Source organism: Leptonychotes weddellii, chromosome 16 (assembly GCF_054177405.1).
Source record: "Leptonychotes weddellii isolate Sample4059 chromosome 16, ASM5417740v2, whole genome shotgun sequence".
Taxonomy (NCBI): domain Eukaryota; kingdom Metazoa; phylum Chordata; class Mammalia; order Carnivora; family Phocidae; genus Leptonychotes; species Leptonychotes weddellii.
The window spans coordinates 7,208,775-7,225,656 of record NC_138384.1 but is presented as its reverse complement, the minus strand read 5'-3'; the positions used below and the strand labels follow the sequence as shown (position 1 = coordinate 7,225,656).

The 16,882-nt window shown below is 40.9% G+C and overlaps 1 long non-coding RNA gene across 1 annotated transcript; it reads left to right on the top strand.

The window, feature by feature from the left end:
• Window positions 1-278: 278 nt before the first annotated feature.
• Window positions 279-5,971, top strand: LOC145717520 (uncharacterized). The gene is made up of 3 exons (XR_014140791.1): window positions 279-398; window positions 541-642; window positions 5,479-5,971. It is a non-coding gene; the product is annotated as an uncharacterized LOC145717520 (long non-coding RNA).
• The last annotated feature ends 10,911 nt before the right edge of the window (window positions 5,972-16,882 follow it).

Below are 16,882 nucleotides of genomic sequence, written 5' to 3'. Positions count from 1 at the left end.
TTTAATTGGAAGAAGTGGCCATGAGTGAGACTGTGAGAGCAAGTATATCACTTAAAATGGGCCCCATAATAATAATTGCTCCACCTGTGATAGTAAGTTATACAATTTACCGCTCCAGCTTCACTTCTTAGGCCTCATATCAAGACATCTCATGGGCAGTGGTAGTAGAGGAATAGTGTCAAGCAGTGAGCATAGACTTATTTAACACTCTATCCCTTATATTCTATCTCTCTGCAGTATATTAGCTACAGTCTGGAGTCTGAGCGGCCCCTGGTCAGGATGAAAGACGGCTTAGGATTGAGAAGAAAGTCAGAGCCTTGCTGTCAGGCTGACCACTCTTTAAATACTGGTCTTCCACTTATGAACACTCCCTGACTCTGCTTTCCCATCTCTAAAATGTGAGTACTAACATTCAGCGTTGCTAATAAAAATTAATAATGTATGGAAAGAACCTGAACCAAGACCTAGCATACAGTAAGTATTCGATATATGCTGTTTCCTTTATGCTTTTCTACATTTATGTCATTGTGCATGGGATAGGATCACCGCTGGTCCCTGCTGTGTGCTTATTCCATGGTCTGCTCTGGGATGGAGATGACGGAGGACACATAAGATGGAGAAAATGTGCCTGTGGCTACAAAGGTTTGTGGTCTAGTTGAAGGCACAGATTATACAGACATGACAGAATCAGAGAGAGGACAGTTCCCATTCAAAGCCAGTCTGTGTGTGCTAAAGGGATTCACAGGATGCATGATGGAAGGGTTCCAGAAGGAGGTGCAACTTAGAGAATCCTAAGGATTAGGGTTGGTGGCCAGCAGGGAAGGAAAATACCATGAGGTCCCAAGTTGGGTCTTCAGACAACTAAGAAAACTTAACTATTAAATCTGTTAAAATTCAAGCATGAGTCTTCAAGTTGGTAATAGGGTGGGCTCTAGAAAATTCTAAGAAGGCACAGGATTTGAAAATGGAAACAGGATCCCTCAGACATCAAAGTGGTATTGTGTTAGTGGTTGACACTCTCTTGATTGTAGATGTATGTGCCTGACTCTCCGAGTTGGTGCAACTAACCTCTGCATCTCCATATAAACATTAGTTATTTTAATGAAGTAAAACCTAAAGATACTCCCTGGCTTCATTTCAGTGATGCTCTAGTCCACCCTAGGGAAAAGCAATGTTTCCCCCAAGCTACTAATCATTTCAATGTTTTTTAATGCCCCCCCCCAAGACCTGTCCATATTTAGAAAAATGTCTAGGATTTTATATCAGAGTACATGTAAAAGTTGCTCATAAGTTTTTCTATCATGGCTTCACGTGACTTCAAGAAGAATGCATGTTCCCAGAGAGCAGTCATCAAGCACTTCTGTGGTTTGAGCCTTGCAGGATGCAATGCTTAGTAAGAAACCACTCTGGGAAGATGAGATTGAAGAGACCAATTTGTATGGGACATAGGCAGTAAAATATCATTAAGTCACAGTTTCTGTAGGATGGCTGCCAAGTCAAAACAAGAACCATCACCTGTTGTTCTACCAGAGCTCTCAGCGTAGACCCACACTGGTGAAATTCAAATCTTTTTCTCTTGTTCTTGAGAGTTTCTTTTCATAAGACATTACACCATAACTCACTCTTGTGCCCTGCCCTTTGGAACCAAACAAACTATAGCCCCAACATAAATAATTGCTTTGTTGGGGCCAACTGGTGACCACATCAATGCTTATCGCCACTGCTTACCCAGAGCCTCCTCCCCACCATCATTTCCTACAAATGTAATCAGTTCTGTGACATCACTGTCCATTAAGGCTTGAGTATCAATACATTTCAGAAAATTCTGATGCTCTTCACTGTACCGCATGTTCTGGATGTCCTTACACCCAACCAAGAGTAAAAAAAAAAAAAAAAAAAAAAATTATCGAGCAGCTACTCTATCCAAGTCAGTCCTTCAGGGATGCAAAGATACAAAGGCAAGGTTCATGACTTCAATAAGCTCAGTTTATTAAATTGCATATATCCTCCATTGACTCAATTGGAGAATAAGTGTCTTATTAAATGATTTGAAAACAGAGTTGAATTCACTGAATATCCATATCCACTGTGATGTCTCAGGATGATGAGTGGCTTCCCCTCTTTTTTCCTTTCCCACCTGTCCAATTCCCAGTCACCTTTCAAGAAGGAGCTCACATGTTTTACTCAGCTTGGGTAGGTCAGGAAAGTCTTACGTAACTCCCTCTTTTATGTCCCTGCCTTGCTGAGTATGTGTTTCTCTTATGGCCTTAATCACTCCATACTAAATTGTTTTATTGATGCTTCAGCCTTCTTTATGAGACTTAGGCTCTACAAGTGATAGTCCTTGACTTTTTCATTTCTACACTTGGCATCTAGTTTGGCGCCTGACCTAGCACATGCTTGCCACCTGATTATGATGAACAGGTGAGATTGTTATTGTACTATGTTTATGCTCCTCTGCATGGAAACACATAGTCAATTCGTTTTCTGACTCAATTCCCACTCTTTATTCAAGTCCAGCTTAAAACTCACTGTTTAGATGATACCTTGACCTAACCCACTCATTTTGGTATCTTCCCAGAATTCCTGGGAGATACAAAGAAAGCAGCATGTAGGCCAAAGCATTCCATTTAGGTTTACAAGTTTGCATGTGTCTGGAGTTTGCACATAGATCTTCCCTGTCTCTACAAAACAGTGTTCTCCTCACTACAAGACCAAATATTCCCATTATTATTGTCATTCCTCTGTCCAATGAACCCATATTCTAAACTTCCTTTTGTTTGTTTGGCTTGTTTGAATCTCAAACTGCATTAATAAGACTTCCTTTACCTTGCTAGAACTCTAACTAGCATGGATAACCAGAACTGCTGCTCTCAGTTAATAAAATTCCAGCCCAAAGAAAATTAACATGTTTTGTCATACTGTGCCACCATTTCATTGGGAAATGCACGAATTATTTCTGTGTTTGAACTATTAAAATGGTTTTAGGAAATAATAGTATTTTCATGGGCTTCCAGAAGTATACACCATGGATACCCAACCACAGCATGGGTCAAGATTAGTAATCATGAGTAACCTGATTGTCTGTCAACAACATGCCAGACACTCCTTGCTTCAGCTCTGCCAGTTACTATGGAACCTTAGAAAAGTCACATCATCTCTCCATGTCTATTTCTCATCTATATACAAAACAGGGACAGTCTGCCCTCTTTCGAGGGGGGATTACAGAAATTCGTAGGATTTAATAAGATAATGAATACACTCCTTACTAAAGTGTCCAGTGCATTTTTTCGGAACATGGTACTGCCCATTAAGTGGTAGGAAGCTATTACTGTTTTTCAGACTTCCTTTACCATTCTTTTTTCCAACTTTTTTGCACATAACAACCCATGCCATTTCAGAGTAGGGAGCACTAGATTTTAAGGAAGAAATTTAATAGGATCACATGGGCAGGAGAAGGAAGAATTAAGGCAAGTGAGCTCGTGGGTTTCCATAAATCATGTAGAATTTAATTGGAAGTGGCAGTGTTTTCTATGGCTGGAAGATAAGAGAATGGAGGTTGTTCATTACATTGATATGTCAGTCCTGATCAGGAGAGATTGAGAACTGGAGAGAAGGCCAGCGGAGACTGATCATTCATTACTTCAACTTAAGCAAATCAATTAGTTGTTGATGAAGGCTCATGAGGAATCTACACTGTGCTATGTTCATAAGCACGATTATTGGTTGAGTTAGAGCTGCTAAGATTAGTTTGGAATGACTTTCCCTGTGAAATGTGATATTCCAACTTCCTCTTGGGCTCACACTGAGAAAGCAAAGAAGAAATTTAAAAAGCCAACAAATTAATACTCCACCAATCCAGGTTTATGGAAGCCTTTGGGAGAAGAAGCTGCTGTCTACTTGGCTGGCTTATTCCAAATCCCCTGGTTCCATCATAAACGGAGTTTATAGTTGGCTCTAAGAGGTGATGAAACCGCATTCCTTCTGATTTTTCACCTTCACCATATTGTAGTAGCTTCTCACTAGCCTTCTCCGGCCTTCTGCCTTACTCCCTCCAGGAGCTAGGCAGGCGCAGGTCACTGTTATAGCACTCTGTATTGGATTGTTTTCAATCATCTCATGGCCTGTGAAATGCCCAGGTGAGAAGCTGCAGGCAACACTGGTGAACAGCTTATGTAAGAAGCAAAGACATGAGAAAAACCTCTCCTCGTGCACTATTTGTTGGAACTTTAGATCATGATTTTGCATGATTCAAAAATGAGAATGTGATATAATGACATGTCAATATGCACATGCACTCATTATCACCAACTATGAATCTCCTGGGGTAATCCATTCCATTGAGAATAAAGATTTCTGTCCCCAGCTTGCTTTGTCATTAGATTTCCAAGCTGCATAAATTGAAAATTTTGAGTTGGCTTTAATTTCATTTTGTGAGAACATAGTCAGAACCTCTAGTACATTAAATATCTTATTATTAATTTATTAAAATCGTTAGTAATGTTTTAACATGTAGCTAATTGCACCCACATCTGAGTCCTTAGGAGTCATTGCTTACAAGTTATCCCACAGGTCTGAGAACACAGAAGGCTTTGTTTAAAACCATATATCTTCAGGGCAGACATTATACTTATATAACGAAACGGTTGTCTGGCTAGCTATATAACAACTCAGGTGTTTTTAAGTAAGTAGAAAAAATGTAGCATGGAAACTTAATTCTGCTCTTGGAGCAGGTTGATAAATCTAGCCAAACATCTTTATTTTTTTATAGTACATTAAGGGAACATTTGTATTTAGTAGAGTCATACATCTTCACATTATTGGGAAGTGTGTTCTTAATATTGCGTTTTTGTCTTCAGAATTGCCTTAGGAAGACATCCTTTCACTGGGAGTCCTATTGATGTTATTCTGGGGGAGGAAACTCTGCTCAAACTTGATTTGAATTAATTGGGCACTACAGAATGGTGTCTTTATGCCCCTCACCACCAAAGGCTTTGTCTGCAGAAGAGTTTTGCTTTTAAAAGGATGGACAAGATTTTTGAAACTGGATGATGAATACATGGTTTGCCAAACTATTCTCTCAACTTTTGTGTACTTTGAAAATTTCCATAATAAGTAGCTCTTTAAAAGGAACTGGCAATAAAAGGGGAAAAGGATATCTATGGGAAAACTATTAAAATTCATTTCCCATAGAGACATTAACACTGTGTCCTAGACTCTGAGCTGAGGGATAGCGTGGAAACAAGACTGTCCTCAAGAAACTCATTCCCTGGTTGAAGTGATAGATACTTGTTATAGACTGAATGTGTCTCCTCAAAGTTCCTATGTTGAAATCTAAACCCCACTGTGACAGTTTTGGAAGTGGAGCCTTTGGGAGGTAATTAGGTCAGGAGGGTGGAGCCCTTATGAATGGGATTAGTGTCCTTAAAAAAAAAAAAAAAAGGAGAGAGATGACCTTTCTCTCTTTCTCCTTATCAGGTAAAGATGCACTGAAAAACTGGCCATCTGCAAACCAGGAAGAGAGCTCTCACCAGACACCAAATCTGCTTGCATTCTGACCTTGGACTTCGTAGCCTCCAGAACTGTGTGGAGGAATATTTATTGCTTAAGCTCCTCAGTCAATGGTATTGTGATAGCAGCCTGACCTGACCGAGACACTACTGTTAAGTATAGCTCTGGAAACCACACAAGTTGTAATGGGCTAAAAGGTGCCACAGTCAAACTGCCCTGGAAGCAAAGTTGAAGGGAAATTATTTCAATTGTGGGACTCTAGGAAAATTTCCTAGAGAAGGTGATAATAGAAGGTGATCATGACTTTAAAATTCCAAAGAAGGTATACATAAAAGAGCATAAATGCGGATTAAGAAGGATGGAGACAGAGGCAGTGTTCCATGTTCCCTATCCCCGAAAAGGGGTCAAGGGGGATGTCAGAGTTGGTGGTTAGTAGGATTCAGAGGGAAATGAGGCTAGAAAGCTGAGTTAAAGCACGTTATATTCAGAGCATTAAATCTCAGGATGAAGCATATGAAATTTAACTGGGAGAATTAGAAACTCATTCAAGGGATGGGATAAAGGAGTATAATGCTCCCAATTTGGTTTTAAAAAAAAAATAATGTTGGTAGCAATGTGAAGGATTTCAGAGTTTAAACTGAATTTTAGCCAGAAGTTAGCTCATTAGCCAGAGTGCCTTCAGCGATTTCAGAGCAATGTAGTGAGCCTGCATGAGGTTGGGTGGCGGCAGATGAGAGAGGGTTAGATGCATGCAGGACACAGAGAAAGGTTTAGACAAAACTCAGCACACTGACTGGGGGCGAGGGGGGATGATGCAAAGAATGTTGCTACATCACTAGTTGCCAGACTCCCAAACTGTACCTACCCACCAATGATTTAGAAGGGTTTTCTTGCTCTATTCAATCCCAGCTGGAAACTGGCACCTAGCTCAACTGGAGGATCAAAGAAGGGGCAGAAAAAGTCAGAGAGAAAGAGAGAGAGAAACAGAGAGAGAGAATGAATGGGCCATGTGGGATGAGATGAGGAGGATTCCAGGAAAAAGGAACCACTGATGGTCAAAACAAGGACAGCCCATTCAAGACCTTCATCGGGGAATATGCACAGCTGAAGGGACCAAGGATAGATCTTGTTGCCATAGCAACATAGCCTCTTTCCAGCTCATTCTCTCATTTAGGTACCATGGCTCCTGCAAGCTGAGAGCCACCCAGGGTCCAGAACTTCTTCCTGAGCCTCACCTGGACCTGTTTCACCGGCTATTAACTAATGATCAAGGAAGCAGTCAAGGATAGGACATGAGTCAAAGAGAGTCACTAACATCAAAATAGTGCCTCTAAGTGAAGTAGAAACTTTCAGAACCATTGGTTATTTATTCTTATCAACATCCCTAAGATTTTTCTAACATTTACAAATGATTAAATTGGGTACAAAGAGGTTAAGTTTTGTGTTTTGTTCTGTTTTGTGTCTTTGTCTCTCCCGGAGGGCTATGTTGGAGCTGGAATTTGAACCAAGCTTGACTCAGATGTGCAGTCTTCTATGCGGTACTTACGTAGTACGGTGACACTGTCCCACAGGCATAGGCCTTGAATTCCAAGCCCCAGTGTCTTTCATTCATTCACTCGGTAATCATATGTTGAGTGCCAACTAAATGTCAGGCACTGTGCTAGGCACTGGGGAAGTGGCATATATATATAGAGAGAGAGAAAATTTCTGCTCTCAAAGAAATTACAGTTTGGTGAGACAGAGATGCCTTTCTCAAATAATAAATAATACCAAAGAAAGAAAACTAAGACCAGTACTCCAGGGAGAGAAACGCTGTCCCATTACAGTTTACAATGATCTAGGGATATTTACTAAGCACCTATTCCATGCCAAACCCTCTTCTAAACCCTGAAGATACAGAGAGAATGTGGTATCAGGAACTCACTGCCTGGAATGAGAAGGAGCAGGTAAACATAGCAAAGCAATGTGATGGGTGCCAACAACATGAGGCCCGGTAGAGCAATTAGCTGTTTGGAGACACAGACCTAGGACCAGAGAAAGGTTCTCAGAGGCTGTTACCTCTGAAAGGGCTGACAAAGGAGTAGAGGTTCCTTAGGCCCGTGTAGAAAAAGGCCTTCATTATGGTGCAGAGTGTCAGAGTGTGATAATGGCAGATCCTGAAAATAAAGAGGGTTTCTGAGTTTACAGCCCTATTGCAGCATGTTGGTGGAAACTTTGGGTTATTTGGTTTTTTTTTTAATGTGGCTTAGGGCTAATTTTCATTGCCACAGACCAGCTGTATATTTCTAAACCCATGTGTATCAATATCTCCTTAAATTTAAAAAAAAAAAAAAAAGTAAATGCTGTGATTAAAAGAAAAAACTCTCAATTCTGACCAGGAAAGAGTATTCAAATTTGAAAAGTGAATCTTTGTCTTGATGCATTAGGGGAGAAACCCAGCACCATGTTCCTCATTGTCTCCTGGTGGCCAACAGGAAGCACTAAGTCTGACTGTAGATGACAGAGGACCTCAGATTTGCAGGCAGGACACCCAGTCACGTTGTGTGGCAAGGACCAGGTTCAAGAACTCCTCCATGGCTGGAAAGAGTTTGTTTTAACCAAAGAAGCTAGGGGTCGACGGCCTCTCAAATGAAACAGATAAGGCAAACAGAGGGTTCTTGTCAGAAACAAATGTTATGTCTCTCCCTCCCGAAAAGCTTACAGATATTATCAGTAGGAGTCTAGTTGGGCCTAAAATGAGTCCCTGAGAAGTAATATTAACCAGACACTTGGCAGATCGTTTATTTATCTCCACCTAAATTCAATAAAGAGACCCATATATAAATAAGGGAAAATAATGCGACTGTTAGTAATTTATCACTGGATAGAAGGCCATTGTTGCCCTTATCTCTTCAATGATGTTCTATTTCCACTGGTAATGAATTACAGGGTTGCCACATCCTTCCCCTGTGACAGTGGAGACAAGCTAGGTGCTACAGCTCAGACCCTGTGTTCCAGAGACCTAGTAGCAGCCATCTTGGGTCCATATCCTCTGCCCTTGGGTTTCTGTGCAGGCAGCCCAAGGTCAAGAACTGGAATGTTCCAACTACTCTGCTTAGGAAAAAAAAAAGACATTATTTCTAAAAAAACATTTATTCTTCTCTTTTAGGTGCCTCTGAGAAAGGCATGATTAAGGGTTCATTAATGAGGCAGCATTTTATTCATTATATCCAGAGTTCCCAGCTTCCTTTTGGCCATACTAAAAGAATATGTTCAATTTGGATTCAGAGAAATGAGTGAGATAGCAAAATTTGGAATTTATGAGAGCTGGAGGTCTAGGAATCAAACTGGTGGCTTATTTGTTTGACCAAGGTGTTAATTTTATCGGTGATGCTAATGATGATGATCATAGGTAGTATTTACTGCATCCTTATCATATTCCAGGCATCATTTAAAGCACTTTATGTGGGCTATTTCATTTCATTCTTCCCACAAACTTATGTGTAGGTATTATATTTAATTTTTATTTTAGAAAGGAGGAAACTAAGTACTTTGTCCTCTGTCACAGAGCCAGTTAGCTATGAGGGGGGACTTGAATCCAGGGGTCTGATTCTATTGCCCTTCCTGTTAGCTGAGTTGAACAAACCTAGGATATACCTTCTGGTTGATGTGCATGATGAGGAAGTGAAGCCAAAACCACTGGTTGGTATCTTGAAGAGTAGAGCAAAGCATATGGACTTCTTAGGGGTACAAGAGCTGTTAACATTTTCAAGAGTGAAGGTGACATGCCAGGCTGGAATTTTAGGAATCCTAGTCTCTGAAAGCACTGCAGGAAATGGACAGGAGTGAAAATAGGCAGTCTGTGAGGTAGGGAGGCTAAATAGTTAGGTCACTGAGTAGTTGAGGTAGAAGAGGATGAGGACTTCAAAGAAGGTAATGGCCATGAGGATGGACAAAAGGGCATATTCCAAGGGACTAACAGATGGGATGTTCTGACCCTCTGCATGAATCGTTCATGTCACAAGGCCACCTCCAGGCCCCCTATCTTAGTAGCAAGCATCTTTCATTAGTCTCTTAAGAAAGTATATCCTGAATGCTTTGTTTGGATATTTGTATCCTTTCTCAATTCTTTCTGACATTCCTAGGGAAGGGAAGGAACATCTTTTTTTTTTTTTTTTTAAGATTTTATTTATTTATTCATTAGAGACAGAGAGAGAGAGAGAGAGAGGCAGAGGGAGAAGCAGGCTCCCAAGGAGCAGGGAGCCCGATGCAGGACCCGATCCCAGGACCCCGAGATCATGACCCGAGCCGAAGGCAGACGCCCAACGACTGAGCCACCCAGGCGCCCGGGAAGGAACATCTTGAAGCATTAGTTTTGCAGAAGGAATAGCCACCAATTGGGCTATATGTGTAGAATCTCTGCTGGGAGTTTTCCTGCCCCATACACTATCCATTTGGCAACAGGAGTGGGTCCCTGGCTATGATTAACTAAAACACATAGGGCATCTGACCCAGATGGGCTAAAGTCTCTTTCCTGGGAGTATAGAACAGATACCAAGAACCCCTAGCTTCGGTCAGCCTGGTCTCCAGAGTGAACATGTGGGTGGTTACTTCCAGTCATGTGAACTATAAAAGAAAGACTACAACAAGAAAGAGGGGAAGACTAGATACATAGAGAGAAGCCGAGACAAGACATGGAAGAATCTTGATGACATGTTTGGATTCAAACCCAAGCCCAGTGGTGGTTGCTTCCCTGCCCTTAAAGATCATGTTCTACCCCAAAGTCTTATAATACAAACTTCTCCCTCCTGAGTTCTTCTAGGTAAAGCTGATTTCAGTTGCTTGGAACCAAAAGACTCCTAACTGAGAAGGCCCCTGTGTCTAACTTGTTCTACAATGCCATCAAGATGTTCATGATTTCCTTTTGCCCCGGCTTCTTCCCCAGGGCCTCAGCAATTAATAATCTTCTTGGAAAGGGAATGAGAGAAATAGTAGAAAATGCCCTCTGGGGCAGTATTATGTCCTGTGGGCAAAGTTCAACGGGTTGCTCAATTACTGAGCACCTCCTACACTTAGGTATGGTACTACATACAAATATGAGGTCTGAGTTACATACCTGATGGGCTTTAAGAAGGATAATGAGAAAGCGTAAGTGAGTTACTTGTGCTTTTGTGGACTCATATATGAATGTGCATACCTCTCAATAAAAGTATGACTACATTAAGTCTAGACCATCAAAGAAAAAGTCCTCTCGCCCTCTCTCTGGGCCATGCCATTGCAGCTGCACATACTGGACACTGCGGGCTGAACTGATGACCCTCCTCTCATACCAGACGAGTAGAATCCAGCATGTCTCAGCGACCCTGAGGCTTCCAGGATACAACACACCCCACCTTTAATGGCATTTTCTTTGTTCCCCTGCCCAGAATGCTGAAAATGTAACTCTTACTCATCACTGAGCTACAAACCCTCTTCTTTACAGCCCTCTGACTGGCGGGAGCTGTAACTCAATTTTGCTTTGGTTTTTGGATATCCATTGAGTCTTTTTCTTTGTACAGAGGCCTACTCAGAGACAAAGTACCTGCTCATAATTCCACCTTCAGAGCCAGCAAACTTGTCATTACACAGATATAAATAAGGAATACTCTACAAATAGCTTTCCCCCCAGCATGGGCAAGGAAGCCGACTGAGAACACTCAGCTTCTGGTTTGATACTGGGCTTTCCCCACAGATGTTACTTGTCTTCATGTTTCAACACCACATGATTTCTAGAGACCGTGTCACAGACCCCATGAAAATAATAAGGAAGAATAGAGTGTGATTTATCCTGACCCAGAGTTGAGTACATGAGAAATGTTCATAATTCAGCTGTCACTTGGGCTAAGTAGAATGACCTTGGTGTTGTTCTGGGTTCCAAGAAGCATGTGCTTCAGCATCTAATTGACATTGGGAATACAAAGAGTATGGCCTTGAAGAGTTGAGGCATCTCTGTGACTCAGACAGCCCTCTGAAGCCCTAAGCACTACTTCCTCTATCCCATAGTAGGATGCTATTTAACATCTGAAGATGGTCCCTCTTCAGAAAGAGTATTGTAGCTAACATCTCTTGAGTACTTACTATACACTCTGCCACTGTGCTAAGCATGTTACGTAGATTATGTTGCAACAACCTTATGGGTTAATTCAGTATTTTGCATATGAAGGGACTTAAGCACTATGTTCGGAGTTACTTCAATCCAAATGGCCTAACTCCACAACCTATGCCCTAACCACTACTTCCTAATGTTTTGTATACCAGCCTGGAGAGGGCAACATTTGTGCCTGGAAAAAGGAGATGAGGAAAGGGACTAGATATCTGAGTACCTGTGATGTGACAGATGCCATACTATGTGCTAGCCACTTTATGTTATTATTTTGCTCAATTGATAAAATAATCCTGTGAAGCTCTAAGGTTGAATGACTTGCTCAGGCTACTAAAAGAGGAGATCATCCTTAACCCATGTCTGCCTGGCTCCAAAGTAGGGGTTCTTCGTGCTACTCAGCACTGTTTCCCCATTATTTTCAAACGGTTCACTATTACATGCCTCCTTTAAGGGAAGAGAAAATAGGTAAAAAAAAAAAAAAGAAAGAAAAGAAAAGAAAGAAAGAAAGAAAAGAAAAAAGAAAAAGAAAGAAAAGGAAAGGAAAGGAAAGAAAAGAAAAAGGAAAAAAGTGACAAATCCCTTGAAAAGTTAGTTAAGGGTGCCTGGGTGGCTCAGTCAGTTAAGCGCCTGCCTTCGACTCAGGTCATGATCCCAGGATCCTGGGATGGAGCCCAGTGTCAGGCTCCCTGCTCAGTGGGGAGTCTGCCTCTCCCTCTGCTTCTGTCTGCCTCTCTCTCTACCCTGCCCCCCAACAAAAAAATAAATAAAATCTTTAAAAAAAACCCTGAAAGGTTAGTTAAGAAATTTAACACAACTAATGAATCGTTGAATACTACACCAAAAACTAATGATATACTATATGCTGGCTAACTGAACATAATAAAAAAAAAAAAGAAATTTAAAATAACTTGGCACAGATATATTTAACTCTGGGTACTCCTCATACCTGTGCTCCCACCCCCACTGAAAAGAGTCTTTGCCTACCTCAAAGTCATGAAGATACTCTCCTGTGTTTCATTCTCAAAAAATTTAGATTTTGCGCTTAAGTCTAAGACTCATCTCAAATTAATTTTTAACTATGGAGTGAGATAGGGGTCAAGAGTTATTTTTTCTATATGCTTATTTTGATGTTCCATGAAAACCAGCTGACTGAATATATGTGAATCTATTTCTGCACATTATTTTGTTCCATCAAGCCAGTTGTCTATTCAGTATCACAAAGTCTAGAGGAAAATAAAGACCCAGCATCTTATCATAAAAGGATTGCCCTACCCTTCAGAGCGACTACTGCCAATGTTTTGGTCTATTTTCTTTTGTACACACACACACACAATTTTAACATAATTCTTATGATACTGTATACATAAATGTTTATCTTGCTCTCTTTTTTTAACTTAACATTACAAGACACAAATTTTCCATGTCATTAAATATCCTTTGAAAACATTATTTTTTTATGGCTGCATATGTCCCATCATTTCTATTTGACATAATTTATTTAACCATTTTGGCATACATTCCATTCCCACATTTTTGCTATTTATAAATAATGTTGCAATGAACCTACTTGTGTATAAATATTCATATGCATTTCTGACTTTTCCCCAAGAAGAAAAATGACTGTGTCAAAGGGCATGACCTTTGCTTAGGCTCTCTCTACATCCTGCCAAATTACTTTCCATATCAATTGTATAACTTAAACTCCCTCCAGCACTTTATATGAATGCTTATTTTTCTGCATTCTTGCCAAACCTGAATATTACCATTTTTAAATCTTTGCTAATTTTATAGCTAACATGGCTGTTTATCCATATCCTAATTTGCTTTAACTTACTTTCCAGTGAAACTGAGTAACTTTGCATTTTTTAGCTATTTACATTTCTTTTTCTATGTTTTGTCTTGCTTGTACCTCTAGTCCAAGGTACTGCTATTAAGGGTTTAGTGATTTTTTTTCTTAATGATTCCTATGTGCAAGACCTCTTATAAATGAATTTTTAAAAACCCCTTGTCAGATGAAGAGTTCTGGTATTTCTTCAGTAAGTTTTATACATACATCTACAATACTCTTCTCAGGGAGCTCACAGTGAAGCAGGACACCAGACATTGACTGCAAATAGCTACAGTAACCACAAAAAATAAATGAGGGACTGCAGATGAACTGCTGTGGATATTCAGATAAGGGAGAGGACATGGCCAACTAAGAGAAGCAGAAGGGATGTTACTTTGTAGCTGTGACTCGATGTACGAATTGCAACAGAAGATCTCAAATTTGAAGGCCCATCAGAATCACATGAAGAGCTTGTCAACACCGAGACTGCTAGTCGGAGAGGGGGCCTGAGAATATGCATTTCTAACCTGCCCCCAACCCACTCAGTGCTCTGGCCTACACTTTGAGAACTACTGAACTAAGAAAAGTTGGGAAGAAAGTATAAGGAATCAAAGAGGAAAAAATCCCAAATGAGAGAACAATCTGAAGAAAAGTTTGAATCTCTTCACTTAAGAGTCCAGTCTCACTGAGTCTTGAGATAACAAAAAAAAAAAAGACAATTTGAGATTATTTCCCCCTTCCCACATTTTAAGAATTCCCACAGAGAGAGCTGTGGATTCCTCAAACTCTAAAACTTGCACCAAGTATTATATTTTATCCCAGGTTTATATACTTTTAACTACAGTGAAAGGGAAGCACCAACTCCCATCCTTAGTCATTTTGGTCCACACTCAAATTCACCCTATACTAACATGTTTTAATCTATCCACGCTTTCATTTTTACTTAAATTTCTTTTAAAATTAACTTTATTTTTATTTATTTTATTTATTTATTTGACAGAGAGAGAGACAGCGAGAGAGGGAACATAAGCAGGGGGAGTGGGAGAGGGAGAAGCAGGCTTCCCACTGAGCAGGGAGCCCGATGCATGGCTGGATCCCAGGACCCTGGGATCATGACCTGAGCCGAAGGCAGATGCTTAATGACTGAGCCACCCAGGCACCCCATAAAAGTAACTTTATTTTTAAATGATCTTCTGTAAATACATAACTGGAGTTATTTCTCCTAAGTTAAAAGGAACATGTAAAAATAAATATTGTGAAAATAAAATCTTATTAAATTTTAATTAGACATCATTGCCAGTCATAGTTTTCATGCCTGAAGTCTGCTAATCTTTGTTAAAAAGGGGCTATTAGCATAAATCAGAAAGACCTGAAATTACCTGATAAGATACAGGATATCCTGTATCATAAGATTATGCTCCGTTTTACATCAGATGTTGTTAGGTCTGAGTGGTGGTGCCTAAGTAGATACTAAGATTTTCTCTTAGATTTGTGAGTGTTTTCCCCCACAAAATGGGACTGAAGGAAAGCATGACATCTACTACACTGGATGGCGGCCATGGAGAACACAAGGTATCTTCTGAGTCTCTAGGTACTCAGAATTTTGACTCTTCCTAGAGGCAATAATCCAAGTTTGGACATCTTTATCTCATCTCCTGGAATATCCCACCATTCAACCTCCCCAATAGATCTGGGAAGTCTGAGTGGGACTTAGGATCAGGAACCACATGGGGCAGTCATGGACACAGACTCAACTTTTAGTTGAAGGCTGAGGGTCAATTTAATGGGGCAGAACAGCCCCTGATCTAAGCCTGAAATTGGAGTAAACTAATAGGTTATATTACTATGGGTCAACAACAACAACAAAAGAAAAAATGAAGAAAATGGTTGTTGGCAACAGCAATGTAGCATGCCAGGTGGCTTACATAAACCAGCATGTGTGGATATGCCATCATTCCCACTTCACAGGTGGGAAAACTGAGGCAAGGAAAACACCAAGTGACTTCCTAAGTCTACTTTCTCCAAATCCTGCCACACCAGAAGCAGGAAAGACAGGGAAGAACAAGTCTTTGATGCCCAGACTTCCTGGCTACCCTCTCATCGGGACAGAAATGGAAGGCTAAGCTACAGGCACCGGCTGCTTCGATTGCTCATTAGCTTTGTTCTCCTGGTGCACTCGCCAAGCAATCTTCTGATTGCAATTTGGTTTCTCCTGTAACTACTCAAAGGCTAGAAATTGGGCCAGTTGTGCCAACATGAACCTTTCCATTTGCAAGCCGTTGCCAATTCTGGGATTGCAAAAAGGAGGACAGACCCTGAATCATGATGATTTTACCAAAGGGTTGTCAGTGGTGGCTGGTGGGCCAGTGTTTCCTCCCCACTGCCGGCCTTGCAAACATGTGGGAGCTCTTAATTTCCTCTCTGTCTCACTCTCTTTTCTCTTCCTCTCTCTGTGCAGATCAGGAAGACCAGGGAGTAGATCTATGAGTGGGACAGAGCCTTCCTCTGTACTGGCACACCTAAGTCCACTTTTGTCTTCACTGTTGTTCATTCCCCAGAAGGCAAGCAATTTGGAATAGGAGTATAAATGCTCCTCACAGCTTCCTTTCAGACTCGAATATGGCATTCGTGTGGGTACCGGGGGAGGGGGGGCATAGGCCAGCAATATTCTGTGTCTTCCTGAAAACTTTATTCAGAAGAGGTCAGGAACAGCTCTTTCCTTTTAAAACTCAAAGCAAGTGCCCCAAATGTTCATCCATGTGAATTTTTGAAGGAACCAAATCTAGATGGTTTAACCACTTAGCATTTCAGAGTTCTTTATTTATTTCATTACTTTATAAGAGAATTGGAGGTGAATTAAGAATATCAAGCTATATCTTAAGTTTATGGAAGGTAGGATTTGTAGTTTAGGTTTTTTTTATTTTAGTTTATTCATATTTTCTGAACTGTCTTCAATCACCAAGTATTGCACTTATAATATTCTGAAGTATTTTAAAACATAAATAAGAATAAAAAGAAGCCCCAGGCAGCTTCTTGCACTACATCTGGACAACTGCTGACATTCTAGGATCAAAAATTGAAACCAGTATGTCTACTTAGTCCAGCGGGAGACAATGCAGCCTTCATTCTGACAGGAAAGGGGAGTTTATTCCTGGTCTGAACAGACCACTCTGAGATCAAATTGATCCCCAGCTGGCTCCACGTTGAGACTTCTGCCATGTGAGGGCAAGGGAGTCAACCTTAAGGTCAGACTAGGTGGTGACAAACAAGTGAGTTCCTCTGGGGAGGAAAAAGCCAATACTCGTCCCTCCCCACAGCCCAGGGGCCCTGGTCAGACTTTTGCTGGGGTCCAGACAGCCTCTTCCGGAGAGCCAGGGCACTCTGACCTTGGGTCTCTCTCCCCTTCTCCCCACCTCCTCCTC